General features: G+C 44.7%; 1 long non-coding RNA gene across 1 annotated transcript; it reads left to right on the top strand.

The window, feature by feature from the left end:
* The first annotated feature begins 3,709 nt into the window (after positions 1-3,709).
* Positions 3,710-11,346, top strand: LOC111765261 (uncharacterized). Its single transcript, XR_011649595.1, has 3 exons — positions 3,710-3,870; positions 4,205-4,334; positions 9,305-11,346. It is a non-coding gene; the product is annotated as an uncharacterized lncRNA (long non-coding RNA).
* The last annotated feature ends 7,951 nt before the right edge of the window (positions 11,347-19,297 follow it).

Genomic DNA, 19,297 nt, shown 5'->3' with positions numbered 1-19,297 from the left:
GTCTCACCAGGAGGAGGATCAAATGCCAATGTTCAAGCGAGCTTAGCAACTGTGAATCATGGCACCAAGTGGGGAATTGATATTATTCTCCACTATAAAGCAAGGACGGTGCTTTATAGTTCTTCTCTGGCTCCCTCACAGCCCCAACCCCACCAAAATCGAGCACACTGCTGAGCAAATAGGAGGGGCTCAATAAATGATTGTTGAATGCGATCATCGCTGTTCTCATCTTGGCAAATTCCTCCTTAATGTTTATCTGGCTTGGCACAGAGGGAACAGAGGATGTGACACACATGACCGAGAAGCCATCGCAAGTTACATAACTTCCCAGTAGAGACGAAACATTAGTTATGCATAAAAGTTAAGTGTATTTTGGAGGTGAGAAAAGTGATGAGTGAATAATTGAGATAGGAAAATAGCTTGTAAGAACAGCTTTAAGATATAGATAGAGGTAGGGTGGGGCAGGGAAACTGATGATTAATGTAAGAAGAACTTCCAGAAGTGGGCTTTCAGGAGCCGGTAGACTGAAGGGAGGAATGGGTTTGGTGAAGACGTGGCGAGAGAGCATGCCAGGCCCCCGAGGGTGGCTTCTGCGGGAGTCATCAGATGCCTTCAGGTTGGCTCATCTTGACAACCTGGAATGGCTAAAGGGGTAGGTGCGTCTAGGTGGTAGGGTAGGAGGAAGGCAAGGGGGTGGACAGTGAGAGTGGGAGAGAAGAAAGGAGTGCCTTCCATTGTTGGGGTGATGAAGGAAGCACAAGAGATTGGTAAATGTCAGACGGGAGATGTTTCAAAGGAACCCCATAAAGAATTTCCTTAACATCGTATCCAATAAAGACATCCCCAGGTCCTTTGTTTGGATTCAGAACTTGGAATTGAGTTAAAATGGGTGAGGGTAAGGTAAAGAACCCAAGTCCCAAGACCCATACAACAATTTACACACCTTGTTAGAATCTGGTTTAGGCTCAGTCTATTGCCTTTTCATTTGGAGGCCTATCATTTACATTGAGCTTTTATTTGCTCATGGCTCATTGGGGTGAACTGTCAAAACCCCTAAGTTCCCATATGTTCTAGGCCTCAGAAGTGATTCATATGACCTGTTAGGTCTGGGAACCTGCATGTGCACCATCCACTAGGAGTGGGGAAGCTGGACTGGACCTTCCCTCTGTCCAAGTCCGACAAGTCTATGCTGCTTCCTGGCTTTACCTTCCTCCGGTGCCCCAGGCAAGATTTTATCAGGACCACTCCCTAGAGGAAGATGGGAGCCACAGGGCTATTTCATCCAATTTTCCAAATGAGAAAACTGAAGCACTGAGTAGTGAGAGGAGCTTATCCAAGATGAGACAATGAGCTTGCTGTAGTACTGAGAATGAACTGGACTTTGTGTGTGTGTGTGTTCCTCTCTGATCCTCCTAAGCCTTCAACAGCCATCTGCCCTGCAGATGACACAGTCAGGATGGAGTAATAAAATATAGATTAGAGTGGACTTGCTGGGATTCTACCAAAGAACCATTGTGACTAGCAATTGAAGAAATTATATCATTGATGTGGAGATAGTGGCCACAGGAGTTGCTGAAGGCAGGGAGAGGGAAAAGGAGGTATGATATGGGGGCATTTTTGGGACTTGGAGTTGTCCTCAATGGTATTGCAGGGACAGATGCAGGACATTATATATCCTGGCATAACCCACTGAATGGGCTGGGGGAGAGTGTAAACTATGACATAAACTATGTTCTGTGTAGCAATGCTGGGGAGTAGAGTATATGGGGACCTCTTTTTTTTTTTTAATGTAACGTTTTGTGTGATCTATCTTTTAAAAATAAATAAAAAGAAAAAGAGAAAGAAAAAGAAACGGGCCCTGTTCCTGAGAAAGAACGTGTGAAATTGGGCAAGTTATATAACCTTTGTAAGTTCAACGTCTTTATCTACAAGGATGATTCATTGCAGTCAGTAATGGATTTCAATCCCAGGCTCCAATTTCTGATCCCCCAGCTGAACACTGGAGCCATTTAACTACAATGCCCGCTTGGTGGAGATTATGCATAGACTTGAGTCCGCTCTCAGTTATCCAGGTAAGTGGTGGGGGCCACGACTTGGTCAGCCTAAACACCGGCTAATCTAATGTGGGTTTTTATCCTGTTAGATTTACTTTCCTAATTTTGTCTTACGGCTAGGGGAGGAGCTAGCTTTGACTGAGTGCCTACTATATGCTGGGCAGTTTTCTAGATGTTCTGCTTAAATAATTTTATTGAATCCTTATCACAACCCTGTGAGGGATATTATTGAGTGAAAAATTTACATCCCCTAAGAAACTTTTACCTAGGAAGTCCTGCATGCTGTGTGATAGAAGGAATAAAGACTGATACTTTAAGAGTTGAAGAAACCATAAAGTTGAATATCTGCAGGACCATATTACCTCTGCATCTCCAAATACTCCTGAACTCATTGCAATTGGGGTTTCACCTCTACCACTGCAGAGAATGGTCCAGCCAATGGGTTCATTTTGGCACTCGACTTGCTTGTGGTCTTGGTAGCTGTTTGACAAGGTTGGTTGTGTTCTTCTCCTTGACGCTTTCTTTTTCCTGGCTTCAGCTCTTTTCTGGTTCTCTTTCCATCTGAATCTTTCTTCTTAGTCTCCATGGGAGGCTGCTCTTCCTCTGCTTGCCTCTTAAACGTCAGCTTTCCCTAAGGCTCTGTCCTCAGCTCTTTTCTCTCTTTCAGCTGACTGTTTACCTAGAGAGACTTTTTTCCTTCCAATGGCATAGATGACTTCCAACCCCCAAATCAGCAGCCTCTTCCTAGAGCTTCAGACTAATGAGTCAATTACCTCTTAGTTGTCCCTCAGGCACATCCAATTCTATATGTGCAAAGGTGAACTCATCATATTTCTTCCCCACCTGCCCCCCCTCCTTTGTTCCTTGTGTGATGAGTGGTGTGTCACCATCAGGTTTAGTCTCCCAAGCCAGGAGCGAGGAATTAGTCTTGATCACTCCCTTTTCCTTAACCCTCCACACCCAATCTGCAGCCAACTCCTACAGATCCTCTTTCCTTAACATCCTTCTTCGTTGCTTTCCCCACATCCTGACCCTGGTTTAGGTCCTCATTTCCCCCCTGCCTTCAGTTTTGTTTCTCTATAGTTCTGCCTCTGCTCCGTTACTAGGCCAAACCCTCCTGGCCCTGGCCCTGCTTCCTCCTCACTGGCCGTGACCCCCACTGTCTCTCCTTTCCACACGGGGCCGGAACACGTCCAGTGTGTGCTGCTTTGTCTGGCATGCCCGTCCTTCACTTCTCTGTCTGGCAAACACACCCTCAGCTCGAGGGCCACCTCCCTTGGCAAGGCCTCGCTCATCCACCGTTTCTGCCCCTCACACCCACCGTCCTTGGCACCCGCGTCCACCACGACTCGTGCGACTTGCTCTTCCGGGTTGAAACCCTCTTGACAGCAGCGATCATGCCTTATTCGTTTGTCTCCCTGGTGCCCATCACGGGGTTTAGCCCAAAGTGGCAGTCCATCCCGTGTTTGTGGAGTGAATGCGTGAAGAGGGTAGCGGGAAAATTGAAATGCATGCTTTGCTGCCCGTAACTGCGGGGCCAGGCGTGCTTGTCCCTACCGCCAGAGGGCAGTCCCGCCGTGCGCTTCACTGGACGCCGAGCCCAGCGTGGCTCCACCTCGGACTGCTCGGGCCGAGTCGCCGCCCAGCTGTCCCGCAGAGCCTGAGCGCGCCCCGGGAGCTGCACTCTCCAGGGGTGCTCAGGCTTGGGCCAGTCTCCTACCCTGTCGTTCCCTTTAGATGGACCCTCGAGGTCCGTCATCATCTTTCCCTCACCTCTTGCTGGCCCTGGATGTACACAACTGTCCGCAGTGGCAAGGTCAGACTTTTCCTTCCTTTGGCGGCAACCAGTCAAATGCTAGATAACCTAAGCTAAGGCGTTAGCTCATGGCTAGTTAGGGTGTCATCCGAATGCCTGTATTCAGAGGGATGGGTACGGCTATGTGTCCCGGAGGTGGGATGCTTGTGGAGGCAGGGCGGGGTGCTCTGAGCCCCTCGAGTCCTACCTAGCGGGCTGCCTGGGAACGCTCAGCCCTGACTGACGCTCTGGGGAGCGTGTGTCGTCAGCACCGCACACCTGGTGGGCAGAGTGCAGTGGCAGTCCCTCAGAGGTAGTGGCCAGGTTTGAACAGGGCTGTACTTTTGTCTTTTAGAAAACGTTGAAAAAGCAATGCCTTCTTCAGCTGCATTAATGAAGTTTCCCCTGCATGGAAAATTCCACGGTGCTCTGGCTGGAATCCACCCTGGATTACTACATTCGGCTCTGTGCACAGCGTTTTAAAGGTAGTGGGGATTATTCAAGCATATCAAACGGAGGGTGAGCTGAATGCTGAAGGCGCTGGGAGCAGGGCTGTTTGAGGAAATAGCGTTGGTGTAGACGGGAGAAGAAAAGACGGCGGAAGAGCATGTGGCTTCCTGTCACATGGAAGCTTCTATTTCAACCAATCTGAATAGAAGAATTCTTAAAATACGTGTTTTTCATACGAGGAAGAGGGATTCTTGCTTAATGGGTCAGCTCGTGGGCCTTCTTTTGTAGTGCAGAGTCTGGAGAATGGCGTAAAAGAGGAAACAACAGAAAATAGAAAAGCTAGAGAAGTGACGATTATCCAAAATAATCAAGCAATAAACAAGAGGGCAGGATGGGGTGGGGCACCGGGAGGGAGGCTGCAGCCGCTAGGGGACTTGGCTGGAAGTTTTGGAGGCCCCTGCACGGTGTGCAGGGGATCAAAAGAGAAGCATGGCAAAGAGGGCGGTAAGAAGCTGTGTGTGGTTTATCATTTGATTGCTTTTTAGTGACCTTTGGGGGATTCCAGGGCATTTTTGGATTGCATATTCACCTATTCTTGGTTTAGCGCTAGGAGCCCCTGGTTCCCCCCAAACCACTGAGGGAGCACCCCGTGTTGTGCGTACCATCAGAACAGTTAAATAAAAATGCTAGGGTTCGGCTCGGCAGATTTTGCTGGGGCATGCTGTGTCCAGGCACGGTACTAGGAGCTGCGGCGCAGGTTTCACTGAGTCACGGTCCTTGCTCTCGAGGACTTCGTCGTCTGTGGGAGCGAGGGCCATGGGAGCAAGTCCTTACAGCCCAGCCTCACAGCTTGGAGGGAGGCAGTAGAAGGAGGGAGCCATGGATCTACCTGGGAGGTGAGGGAAAACCTGCTGAGCAGAGCACTCCTGAACAAGGGTTTAAAGAATGAACAAGAGTTATTAAACGAGCAAGGGTGGGGAAAGGGCATTCTAGGGCAGGTGAAGCAGAGCCAAAGAGCGGGTATATGAAGCCCAATAGTTACAAAGTTGCGTGGAGAGTTATGAAGGGCTTTGTCTTCCATTCTGAGGAGCTTTTAAAACTCCCTGTGGGGCCTTGGGAATGCTGAAGCATTTTAATTGGTAAGGAAATGAGGACGGATTGGAGGGGATGTGACTGAGGTGTACACATGTGGAGATACGTACACATACATGCATGGTCCAGATAAAATCAATTCAAAGGTCCAGGGAGGTGGCTCTATCCCCACAGAGTTTTGCTTGCCTCTCATGCAATCAAAAGATCATTTAGCTCAGTTCTTGACATAGGAAGACACAAGAGGGAGGGTAACTTGCCCGGGGTCACACAGCTAGGGTGTGGCAGATCCCTTGGTTTCTTGACCCTTAATCTGGTGTGCTCTTCACGATGTCGTCCTGCTCTGGTATTGGTAAGTAAAGCCTTAGCAGTCTAGAGACCGCTACCTTTCTGTCCCGTGCAGGTCCCTGGCATGCAGCATGCCCGGGCACTCCTCTGTGCTTGTCCTACCAGGTCCGAGGTCCATTCTCTTCTTCAGGAATGCCTTCAGGACCTGCTTCTGCAAGGTCCAGTGCCAATGTCCCTTCTCATGGGAAGCAGTCCCTTCCCTCACTGTCTTTTTGGGGCAGAACCAATCGTGCTTCCTCCCTGTGTACAAACAGCACCTAATAAGGTCTGGTTACAAGCCGCCTGCCGCACAAGCCCCTTCCTATCTGGTTTGCGGTTGTAGCTCTACCATGGCACCTGGCCCTCGGTGTCCACGAAATGTGCTGAGTGACTAAACTGATGAACACACGAGTCGAGAGTCTGACCCCGAGTCCCTCCATACGGAGCTGCTCTGGGATCCGTGGGGGTCTGTGTGTGGTTTTCTTATTTTATGGCAGCTGATACAGAAATGCTTTGGGCTGGGAAGCTCACTAGGTGTTTCTCTTTAAAACAGAGAGAAGATGGTGATTCTGCATTCATTGCTCCTTTGTAAGTCCTCCGTGTTATGTTGACTTTGGGGAATTATCTTCCCAGGACACCATTAGTATGGAAGAAATTTTTCCCTTTTTTTTTTTTTTTAGCTACCAAAGGCCACAGCTATTGCTATGACTTAGATTTATTTGGGGTCTTTGGGAAAGAAAAACTTCCTCACCTCGCCCTCGCCTTAAAAAGTTTTTTTTTCTTTTTTCTCTCTCCTTTTCCCTTTCAAATTCCATGCTTGTTAAATCTTGTTTAAACCATTAGAGTCACCTTGAGGAAGACAACAGTGGATCCACTTCAGAGAGCGGGGTCCGGGCCGCCGCACTCCTGCCCAGCCGGCTTCCCTGCTCTCTTCTGAGAAGAGCCTTTCCTACCCTAGTTCTTCTGCCAACTGATTAACACCTTGTGATGAAGTGCAGGCGGCGCATCTCCACGGGGTTGGGTTTTGTTTTTGTTTTTTTTTTGCTTTTGACCGAAGCTCCTTGGGCTTGGTCCAGGCAAAACTGTGCGGGGGTGACAATCCTGGGGCCTGGGTGGACCCCAGGCAAGGAAGCTTTTGGGGCTTTTTCTCTGTGGGAAAGCAGCAGTGTTTGGGTCAGACTAAGGAATGGGAGTTTTTGCTTCTTCCTGCCTGGGCAAGAGATACCCCTTCATTGGTTAGTTTCACTTTTGCCTGAGCCTCAGCTTCCTGGGGCCTTTTGGGAGCTGTCTGTGCCATGTAGCTGGTGGCTCTGTGCTTATACATCAGAGAAGTCAAGTGGTGCTCTGTGGGGACCTAGCAACTTACTGGAGCTCAGGGAGGGCTCAGGGCAGAGAGGTTGGGGAGTAACAGTTGTCTGGGAAGTTGAAATTCAGAGAATGATTGCAGAGGAAGGTAAAAGAGCTGGCATTTGTGGATAATCTTGCAAGCATGAGGACTCTTGCTAGCCATATTTAAAATGCATTTTCATTTAGTCCTCTTAATAATGATCACTCACATGTGGAGGCGTTTTCGGGACGTGGAGTTGTCCTGGGTGGTGCTTCACGGACAATTATGGGACATTGTAGATCCTCCCAGGCCCCACTGGATGGAACGTGGGAGAGTATGGGCCATGATGTGGACCATTGACCATGAGGTGCAGAGGTGCCCAAAGATGTACTTAACAAATGCAATGGATGTGTCATTATGATGGGAGTGAGTGTTGCTGGGGGGGGGAGTGGGGGGTGGGGGAGGTGGGGTTGAATGGGACCTCATATTTTTTGAATGTAATATTTTAAAAAAATGAATAAAAAATAATAATGATCACTCACATTTCCTGAGTATACCAGGCATATCACACACATTATCTTATTTAATCCTCAGAGTAGTCACTGTTATTTCCATTTACAGATGTGGATGCTGATGCTTGGAAAGGCCAGGTTAATGAAAGACCTGCCCAAGCCTGGGAACCAGACCAGGCTCTTTCACCAAATCCACCGTATCCAGGCCAGGTGCTGAGGCCTTGCAAGTTGTGATGTCTTTTCAAATACCATAAAATATGATTAGTTGAATTCCCTCAGATGAACAAAGTGCATTTTCTCCAGCAAGCAAATGATAGTATTAATGGGAAAGCATAGAAACACACATACGAAACATAGCTTCAAGAGCTCGCTTTTTCGTGGACTGCTCTGCTTGTGGCTGTGGTTTTCCCATTAATACTTTCTACTCATTCATTTATTTTGTCTTCTGCTAGTTCTGGCTAAGAGGCAAGTGGTAACAGGCACTGAGGGCTGAACAAAAATTTATGAGAGAAATGCCTTCAATTGAGAAAAGTCGATGTGTTCAATTTTTCTTTTTAGTGCATTGGGAAAGCTGCTAATACTTGATTTAAGTAATGCCCCCCCAGGCACAGCTTCCAAAACACTAAGCTCCATGGAAACATCAGTTCTGAGCCAAACTGAGCAGGAATGGTGGAAGCAGGTGTGTGTCAAGTGTGTGTGTGTGTGTGCATTGCTGAGGTTGCTATGAAATGACTTGAAATGCTCAAGTACACTGATGGGCCTGTGTACTGGGCCTGATGGGTGAGAGTGGGGGTGGAAGTGGAGAAGGGGCCATTTACCTGGAATGTTTGAAATGACTGGGATAATGCCCTGAGTGGGATCACTGTCTTCCCAGAAATCACTGAGTTCATTTTCCTCTTGGGGAGTTGTCTACCAGGAACCCACTCACAGACCATCTTTACCCCTAACTTGCAAACATTCTCCCCAGGAGAGAATTAAGAGCACTGCGGTGAGTCTTGTCTTTCATCCTCTCTTGCTAGAGCCTGGAAGGAGTGAGCACCACTGATTCTCACCATGTTTGGACAGACAGGGGCTCTCTCTGCCTTTTAATTTTTTTTCTTTTATAAGGTTATGGGGATTAAATCTGGGAGGCAGGCGCTCAACCACCGAGCTACATCCACTCCCCTCTCTCTGCTTTTGCTGCACTGTTATTGTTGTGCATGAAGTTAGCTCCACTAACAGTTCTTACCTGGACCTCCAGCCAGGTAAGGGGAGGATGGAAGGTTCAGGTGGGAGAGTGAGACCAGGTCTCTAGGGATGCCAATGTACTTCTCCAAACCCCCTCTGTTTTAATTCTCTGAAGAGAAGAAGAACTGTGCTCCAGATGATGAGACACTGATGAAACAATTGTGTTGCACTTTACACTTGTGAAAAAGAACAAATGTTAAACAACAACAACAACAACGGTAACAGTGATATGGTTTTAGTTTGGAGCGGAGGCCTCAGCATTTCAGCGACGGAGCACATATGGAATGCATTCCTAACTCTACGTAACGCCCTGTAAACGGGTCGGGTTTACAGATGAGAACCATTTGTCAGCAAAGTTCCCATTCCTGGGTGTGGTGGGGCCCGGCCTGGGCTCTTACTTGAGGGGCTGCCTTAGAAGACAAGATGTTACAGCGGGAAATTAGCTGTTGTGGTGGGAAGTGTTCTGCAGGGAATGCGCTTTATCTTTATGTAAACTCTAAGCGGCTTAAATTGTTCCTTTCAGTCTGTTATACAGAAGGTGTGGCGGATCGAACAAGAAAGGCTAAGTTACCAGCAGGAGACCTGCTCAAGTTATAGACCACGAGGATTTCCGACTTCATGTTCAGCCTCATAATGCCCTCACTCTTCTGGTGTCAGTACAGGGACCTGGACTTTGGTGATGTTACTGCAGTACTGGCTATTCTAGAAGGCTGTGCCTGAAGTGTTTCAACACACTGAGGTGTTTGCAGTAAATTGTGGTGCTGCTTGGGTGCAGTGACATGGCTAGCCTTTGCCCCTCCGCTCCTTAGGCAGGGCGTCCCTGTCGTGATAAGATAAACCACCACTTGACCACGGCGCTGCTCTAGCGCGGAGAAAGGGCGCGCTTTCCCAGGGGGCTCTGTGTGGAGTTTCCCCTTCCTCTGTGGCTTGGCTTCCTCGCTTGGGTGGCCTTAGTTGTCTGCTGTTTTTATCCAATTTCCTCACTTCTATTTTTTTTATTCTCTTCCTTTTCCCCTGCTTCTGTTTTAATTGCCGTTGCTACCAGTCACTTTTTTACGCTCCAGTGGAAATTTTACAGATATTTAAAATGACATTGAGTTAGAGGTTTATCAAACAGAGAGGCTATTTACAAAGCCAAGCCCACTTTATGCAGGTTTCTCCACTTGTGACGTGACTTTGTTTTTTAAGTTCTGTTTTATAAGTTTCTGGAACTTATCAAGAGTGTGGATGGATGGATAAGAGAGCCCCAGGGAGACTCGAGGGGAAAGGAGCTGGGAGCTGAGAAAAGAGGTGACAGTGGGAAAATGGGCGATTAATGGGAGGAAGATGTCCAGATGTGACGCAGCCGCACGACCGGCCTCAGAAAGTGATTATTGCCGAGTGCCTGAGCACACTACAAAGAGGACCAGGGACTCTCCAAAGACAAGGTTGTAAATCAGGGGGGAGCATGATAAGCCCAAATCGAGGACGAGAGGCAGGTGAGCCAGTGCTTCTCATCTTAAAACAGGAAAGCTTCCTGGAGGAAGCGGGCTATTTGGCATGAAGGATGGGAAGAACATTTGCTGAGTAAGAGGGCAAGGGCTGGCCTTCCCCTTGGGTAGCCCATGGGGGCTATTTCTCTTGTCCTGGTCCTTTTTTGTCTTTTCACCATCTTTGCTAGTCCCTGATATAGTTCAAATATTCTAAAGCACTAGAATTTTAGACGAGTTTGGTAACTTCTAGCAAAACAAAGCCTACCTCTCCTGCTTAAGCCATCCCCTCTGTACAGACATTTGACCTTGACCACTCCCTGGAGTCCCAGTGTTGACTTCACGCTGTTTCTTAGCTGTCTCCAAATGTGTGCTGCATTAGTACTTCGCATCTGAAATGTCCAGATGCAATGTTCTTATCACCTCTCTTTTTCTCTCCTCTCCTGACACCCATGTGGTCACCGAGTCTTGCCAGTTTTACCTCTGAAATGCACTTCTCATTTGTCCTTTCCTTTTCATTCCTGTTACTGCCACCACAATCCTCTTTCAGGACCATCATGCCTCACAAGGAGGGTCCAGCCGTGACCACATCACCTATCGCCCTGCCCCACAGTCCTTCTCTCACGACCGGATGCTAGGGTGGCCTCTCATCTATAGCTCAGGTCCACAGCCACACACCACGTGCTTCCTATGAGCGGGGCACCTGGCATTCATAGGCCCTCAGCAAGTGCCCTGCGTCACGTCAGCTTGAGCTACTTCTAAAACAGTCTCTCTCAGGAAAACAAGAATGACTGAACAAAAGGAAGGAAAAGATTTGTCCACGAGTTGGGGATGGAGGAGAACTTTCCAGGCAGTATGGGATAGTAGAATATGTGCTGAGGGAGGAGCCAGAAGTCATTGCTAGTTAGTGATAGGCTTGTAACCAAGTGTGATCCTGTCCATACTAGTTATAGGAACTTGGGCAAGCCATAAGCCATTTCCGGGCCTAAGTTTTCTCAATTGTAAGGTGAAGACTTGAGAACTGGATGATCACCAAGGTCCCTTGATGGGGACAATTCTTTGATTGTTTTTCTGACTTTGGGTTATTTGCCATATCTGCCAGGGGTTGGTGGTGGTGGGTGGTGGTGGAATAAGGTTGGGGAGATGACTGATTATTTAGTTCTGAAATAAGTAACTCAGTAACTTATTTTTAGATTTGGGTTCTTGAGACAATAACCAACACAATGGGCCAAGCCAATTTATATTGAGCCAATAGACAGATGCACATGAGTCATATGCTCCTGCAAAACTTTACTCTGACCACACTGGGGAATCGAGAGAGTCTACAACTGCAAGCAAGAGTCTGATCCAACGGCCATATGGGATCGAAGCCCCCTCTCAGTTATAGGTGGAGTGGGCATCACCATCCCAGAATCCTCAGGATTGGGGAATAAAATATGAACTAGAGTGGACTTACTGGTATTCTACTATAGACTTATTGTGATTCTAACAATGGAAGAAATTATATCATTGATGTGGAGACAGTGGCCACTGGAGGTGCTGAAGTCAAGGAGAGAGAAGAAGAGGTATAATATGGGGGCATTTTTAGGACTTGGAATTGTCCTGAATGACCTTGCAATGACAGACACAGGCTATTATATATCCTGCCATAACCTACAGCATTGAGTGGGACAGAGAGCAAACTGCAATGTAAACTCTAACCCACGCTGAGTGGCAAGGCTCCAAAATGTGTTCATCATTTGCAATGAATGTACCACATTAATGAAGAATGTTGCTAATGTGGGGAAAAGTGGGAGGTGTGGGGAGTGGGGCATATGAGAATCCTTTATATTTTTTTAATGTAATATTTTATGTAATCTAAGTATATTTTAAAAATAAATTAAAAAATATATTTTTTTAAAAAGTCTTTCCTCTGCATCGCCATTCTTCCTGATTTGGAGTGATGCTGATGATGTGGCTGTCCACCAAGATGAGGGTGTCTGAATGTCTCCCAAGCTGGCGCAGGGCTTAGCTGCCATCCCCGTGCTCTTGTAAGAGCTGTCCTTATTCTTTACTCTCAAGTCCCGAAATTCCACTCTAGCCCTTGTTTGCGATGCTCTGAGCACTGCTTCAAAGGGCCTGGGCACTACACCTTGCCATCCATCAGATGAAGACTGGGATTTGGGATAGTCAAGTTCACCAAACCGTGTGGGATCCAGGGAGGCTGCTCTCATCCTGCACGCAGGCTGCTGAAAATCTAGTTCCAGGGTGCGTGTTAACTCAGATGTCATGAGAAAACTTATGGGATCAAAACAGCACCAACTTTAAGCACTAGAATTTATTTCTTTATTGGCTAAAATTATCTACAGGGCCTAACTTTCCTGGCTTATTAAATGTCAAAATATTAGTTTTGAGGAGCAGCACCATGGGCCTGGGAATGATCTCAGGGAAAATGTATCACATTTCTTTTAATTTTCCCCAAACCTGGGAAGGTTTCTTTTCATCAAGGATAATAAATTTGGCCAGCCTAACAAATCTAGGAAATGATTAATTTTGGCCCAAGGATAAGGTTAATAAAAGGAAATCATTCAGCATATATATTCTTTGCTCTTCTAGCCAAGCTACTTTGCTCTCAGAATCCTCTCTCTCCATGTAACTTTTTACTCCTTTACCTCTCTAGAAGGCCATTCACCAAAGAATCATATCACTGGAGTTCTCCCAAACTTATTCCTTTTGGCGATTTTCATTATCAAGTTACACAATTGGAGACGCATGTGGCTGACTCAACATATTTCCATGTGTTAAATGTACCATGTCTAGAAAAGAACTCTTAATCCCTTCCCCCTCCTTAAAACTAGTTCCTCCCACAGTCTCCCTATCTCCAAAGTGCCACAATCATTTGTTCAAGGACTTCAGACAAAAACCTTGGTTCTTCTTGTAGACTTAAGCAAGTCGTTTATCTTCTCTGAAATTCAATTTTTTTCATATATAAAGAGCTAATATTGCCCCATCATCCTTACATTTGTGGGGTGAAATACCTTGGAAACCATAAGGAATATATATTAGACATGAATTACTATTCATAATATTTCCAATCCTGTCCAATCAGGAACTGTTGGGGCTTCTGCTTGTCTGTGGACAGTGATAAGGTCATGTTCAAAAGATGTGTGGAGATGTAGGATGGTGTATAGGATTTCTGATTGTGGGGCCACATGGAAAGATCAATGCCTTTGTGTGTAGTGAAGGTGGTAGAGCAAGGCTGCTGAAGGCAGAGACACTTTTGTGTCAGGAACTGGCTGGAAGAGAGTTGGTGCCTATGGCCCACTTTTTAAAAAGATAATTTTTAATTGAAGTATATCATTCATATATGAACATATATAAACAATAAGCATATAGTAAAAGTTGTGAACTTACAAAATAAACATGCATAATATCATACAGGGGTCCCATACATCACCCCTCCACCAACACCTTGCATTGTTGTGAAACATTTGTTACAAACTATGCAAGAGCATTGTCAAAATATTACTAATAACTATAGACCATATCTTACATTTGGTGTATTTTTCCTCCAACCCACCTTATTAAAATATATTTATTACAGAGGTTGTCAACTTATAAAACAATCATGCTCATATGTAGAATTCCCATAAAACAAGCCTTCACCAACACACCACACCATGGTAGAATAGGTTATAAATTATGAGATCGTATCATCAGACTGTTACCACCAACCATGGTCTATAGCATACATTTGGCACACTTTTTCTATTACCTGCCCCCCCCCCCCATTATCAACACAGTACGTCTTTGGCATTGATGCAAAAATATTATGGTATTGCTGTTAAATGCAGTCCATAGGTCACACCATTTGTATTTTTCCCATGTTTCTCCACATTCCCATCACCCTGCAGTAGTGATATACATCTGCTCTAGCTCACATAAGGACCCTCTTGCATCTGTACCATCAACCACAGTTCTTATTCACTTCTGGGTTCATTGTGTTAATCAGTCTCTAGATTATTTTCTAGCTTTCCTTCAATAGACATTTACATCTCTAGACTATTTTCAGCCACAATCCCATTTATAGACAAGCTGCTACTCACTATAATGTGTTACCATCGACTCTATCCATTTCCACACTTTTACAGTCAAATTAATTAAAACTTTTACATATATTAAGCTTCAGACTTCTTCTCAACCATCCTCTTATCTTCTAATAACCTATATGCTAGGTTTTTAACTCCATGCATTTATTCTTCATATTTTGTTGATATTAATCAGACTATGCAATATTTGTCCTTTTGAGTCTATCTTACTTCACTTAGTATAATGTCTTCAAGGTTCATCCATGTTATTATATGTGTCCCAATTTCATTTCTTCTTACTGTAGCATAGTATTCCTACATATGTATATACCACATTTTATTTATCCATTCATTGGTTGATGGAAACTTGGGTTATTTCCATCTTTTGGCAATTGTGAATAATGCTGCCATGAACATTGTTGTGCAGATTTCTGTTCATGTCACAGTTTTCAGTTCTTCTGGATATATTTCTGGTAGAGGTATTGCTGGATCATATGGTAGTTCTATATTTAGCATCCTGAGGAATCACCAAGCTGTTTTCCACAGAGGCTGCACCATTTTACAATTCCACCAACAGTGAAGGAATGTTCATATTTGTCCACATCCTCTCCAGCACTTATTTTCTGTTTGTTTTTTTTTAAAATAATGGCCATTATATGCATTGTGAGATGATATCCTATTGTTGTTTTGATTTGCAGTTCCCTAATAGCTAGTGATATGGAACATTTTTTCATGTGCTTTTGGTCATTTGTATTTCCTCTTTAGAGAAATGTCTATTTAAATCTTTTGCCCATTTTTAAATTGGATTATTGTTGAGTTGTATGATCTCTTTATATAGAATGGAAATGAAACCTTTATTGGATATGTGGTTTCCAAATATTTTCTCTCATTCACTGGGCTGCCTTTTCACCTTCTTGATGAAATCCTTTGAATCACAAAAGTGTTTAAGTTTGAGGAGGTGCCATTCATCCATGTTTTCTTTCATTGCTTCTGCTTTCAGTATAAGGTTTAAGAATCCACCATGTACTATGAAGTCTTGAAGATGTTTTCCTACGTTTTCTTCTATGAGCTTTATGGTTCTTACTTTCATATTTAGGTCTTTGATCCATTTTGAGTTAATTTTTGTATAAGGTATGAGTTAGTGGTCCTCTTTCTTTCTTTTGGCCAATGATATACAGTTTTCCCAGCACCATTTGTTGATGAGACTTATCTGCCCCAGCTGGATGGGTTTGACAGGCTTGTCAAAAATAACTTGACCATAGACGTGTGGGTCTGTTTCTGAACCATCAATTCAGTTCTATTGGTCTATGTGTCTATTTTTAATGCCAATACCATCCTGTTTTTACTACTGTAGCTAGGTAATATGATTTAAAGTCTGGCAGTGAGAGTTCTCCAACTTCACTTTTCCATTTTAAGATGTTTCTGGCTATTCAGTGCCCCTTACCCTTCCAAATAAGTTTGTAATTGTGTTTTACATTTGTTTAAAAATGTTGGTTGAAATTTTTTTTTAATTGCATGAATCTATATATCATTTTGGTACAATTGATATCTTAATGATATTTAGTCTTCCAATCCATGAGGATGGAATGTTCTTCCAATTATTTAGGTCTTTTAAAATTTCCTTTAACAATGCTTTGTAGTTTTCTGAATACAAGTGCTTTACATCCTTGGTTAAGTTTATTCCTAAATATTTGATTCTTTTAGTTGCTATTGGAAATGGAATTTTTTCCCTGACTACCACCTCAGATATCCTATCTTTTCTTTTCAGGCTGTTAACACTCACTTTAGTATGTTCTGTAACACTCATGCCTTTGTTATAAACTCTCTCAGTTTCTGTTTATCTGTAAATATTCTGAAGTCACTCACATTTTTGAAAGACAGTATTGCTGGATATATAAGATTCTTGGCTAGCAGTTTTTGTCTTGCAGTATGTTAAATATATCATACCACTGCCTTCTTGCATCCATAGTTTCTGAGGAGAAATTGGCACTTAATCTTATTGGGTATCCCTTATATGTTATGCATTGCTTTTCTCTTGCTGCTCTCAGAAGTCTCTCTATGTCTTTGGCATTTGACATTCTAATTCGTATGTGTCTCAGAGTTGGCCTATTCAGATTTATTTGGATGTAGGTATATTGTGCTTCTTGCAACATTGTATATTGTCCTTCAATAGGGTTGGGAAATTTTCTACCATTATTTCTTCAAATATTCCTTCTGCCCCTTTCCCCTTCTCTTCTCTTTCTGAGACATCCGTGACATGTATGTTTGAACATCTCTTGCTGTCATTTAGTCCCTGAGAACCTGTTCAATTTTTTCCAGTCTTTTCTTCATCTGTTCTTTTGTATGTGCACTTTTGGAGGCTGTGTCTTCAGGCTCACCCATCCTTTCTTCTGCCTTCTCAAATCTGCTGTTATATGCCTCCAGTGTATTTTTAATTTCATTTATTGTGACTTTCATTCCCATAATATCTGCTATTTTTTTCTGTGTATGCTTTTAAATTCTTCTTTGTGCTCACCCAGTGTCTTCTTAATATCCTTAATCTCTTTAGCCATCTCATTGAATTTTTTAAGGAGATTTGTTTGAACATCTATGATTAGTTGTCTCTTCTTCTTAGTGTCATCTGGAGGCTTATCTTGTTCTTTTAACTGGGCCATATCTTCCTGTTTCTTGGTAATTTTTTGTTGGTGTCTTGGCATCGGGCTTACTAGATGTATTTATTCTGGGCACAGTTTCTCTCTTTAGTTTAGGGCTTTCTTGCTGGTTGTGCATTAGGAGTAGGAACCAAGGATGTAGTTGGTGTTGTAATCTACAGGGTTTGAAGCTGCCCATGTTGCCCCATGAATTGAGGAAACTTCTCCCACCTTTCTCCTCTGCCAGGAGTATGAACAGAGCCACAGCTGTGTGTAACAATCCAAGTTGTGCAGGATAAGACTGTCTGTAGTTGCCCAGAGAGACTGATGAAGCTTCACACCTCTCCCTCCCCTACCTGAGGCAGGGAGGAGCTACTCATGTGGGCAGCAATCTATGCCATGTGGCTTTAAAATGACTGCAGTTGCCCAGGTAGAATGATATAGCACTGTGCCCTTCCCCCCACTGGGGGTGGGGATGGATCCTCTGGAGTGCTCAACAATCTAATCTGTGTGGGCCAAATGCACCTGCAGTTGTGCTAAGAGGCTGAGGCAGTACTGTCCCTTCTTCCTTTTAGTGGGTGGAAACAGAACCACTGATGCTCATAGTTCAGTCCATACAGGCTGGAAGTGCCTGCTTTTGCCCAGAAAGGCTGAGGAAATGCCATTCCCCTCCTATCCTATTAGAGTGTGGGGTGGATCCATAGGCCTCCAGCATTTCCCTGTAGGTCAAAAGTACCTGCTGTTGCCTGGAGAAGCTGTGGAGATACTAGACCCCTCTTATCCAATTGGGGGTGTGGGTGGAGCCACAGGTGCCCAACAGTCCAGTCTGTACAGGACAAAAGTGCCTGCCATTGCCTGGAAAGGTTGAGCAAACCCAGCTCCCCTCCAATCCTACTTGGGGGCAGGGATGGAGCTACAGGTGTCCAACTATTCAGTCTGTGGGCCAAAAGCATCTGCAGTTACCCAGAGAGGCTGGGAAACAAAGTTCCTCTCTTGTCCTATTGGAGGTGGGGGTAGAGCCACAGATTCCCAACAGTCAAGTTTGTGTAGGCCAAAAGCTCCTGCAGTTGCCCTAAGAGGCTGAGGAAACACCAGCCTCCTATTCTATGGGGGCAGAGGTGGAGATGGAATAGAAAGAGCTCAACAAACCAGTTTGTGTGGGCTGAAAACACCTGCAGTTGATTGGAGAGGCTGAGGAAAAACAGCTCTTCTCCTATCCTCTTGGTGTGTGGGGATGGAGCCCCAGGTTTCTGACTATTCAGTCTGTGCCAGCTGAAAGTATCTGCAGTTACCCTGAGAGGCTGGTGCAGGTTCCCCCCGCCAGAGGTGGGCTGGAGCCTATACTAGGGCTTCAATCTGACCTTGGTGGAAAGAAACCAGTCCCTAATTTCACTGTGATTTTCAGTAAGTCCCGCTTCCCCTCATGCTAGGGGTGGAGTTAAAATAGCAGCTACCGGCCTCTTTCTAACTTGGACAGGTTCAAATTTTGGCTGTTTTTAGTATTATACTTTAGCCGGCTGAATTTACTAATCAGTAGCTGAAGTCAACGGCCAACTGTCTCTTCCTCCCCCATTTATGGGAAGTGGAACTTCCAACTCCAGCCATGGAATAGCTCCTGAGGTAGCTTGTGCCATTGGCATTGGCCTCCATGGCATGGAGTGCTCTACTCATGAATCTTCTCTGCAGATGGGCAGTCTTCCATACTTTCGAGGATGTTGTAGGATACTCTTCTGGTCTCCTGGGGCCCCCAAACAAGTGCTTTAGATAGCTCTAGATGATCACTAACTGCCTTACAGGATGAGCTGACTCTAGGAGCTCCTTACTCTGCCACCATCTTGCCCCTATTCCCCTACTTTTGTTTTTTTATAAAATTCCATTTGCATTTTGTATAAGGAAGAAGATCTGACAGAATTAGACAATTTACCCTTTGTGAAGGAGGCAGAAGCCTGAAGAATGCATTAAGAAAATAACTCTTATCCATTATTTTTTTAATTAGAAAATATTTCAAACGTAAAAAAGCAGGCTCTAGACATTCTATGTAGCTACCACCAAATTTAAGCAATTATTAATATTTATTATATCTGTTTCAGATCATTATTTAAAGAAATAAAGTATTAGAGATTCAGCTACACTCATCGCCACCAAATCCACTGTTCTCCCTTCTCATGGGTAACCACTTTCCTAAAGTGTCACCTTCACATACATTTTATTACACCACATCCATAAACAATATGTATTGTCTTATATGTTTAAATTTAGGTGAATGACATGTGACTATACATAGCTTTTTTTTTTTTTTAAGTAGGTACCAGGGAATGAGCCCAGGAACTCATGCATTGGAAGCAGGAGC

The sequence above is a fragment of the Dasypus novemcinctus genome, chromosome 9 (genome assembly GCF_030445035.2).
Source record: "Dasypus novemcinctus isolate mDasNov1 chromosome 9, mDasNov1.1.hap2, whole genome shotgun sequence".
In the NCBI taxonomy this organism is placed as follows: Eukaryota; Metazoa; Chordata; class Mammalia; order Cingulata; family Dasypodidae; genus Dasypus; species Dasypus novemcinctus.
The sequence above is the reverse complement of the archived record's forward strand: the minus strand, read 5'-3'. Positions and strand labels throughout refer to the sequence as shown.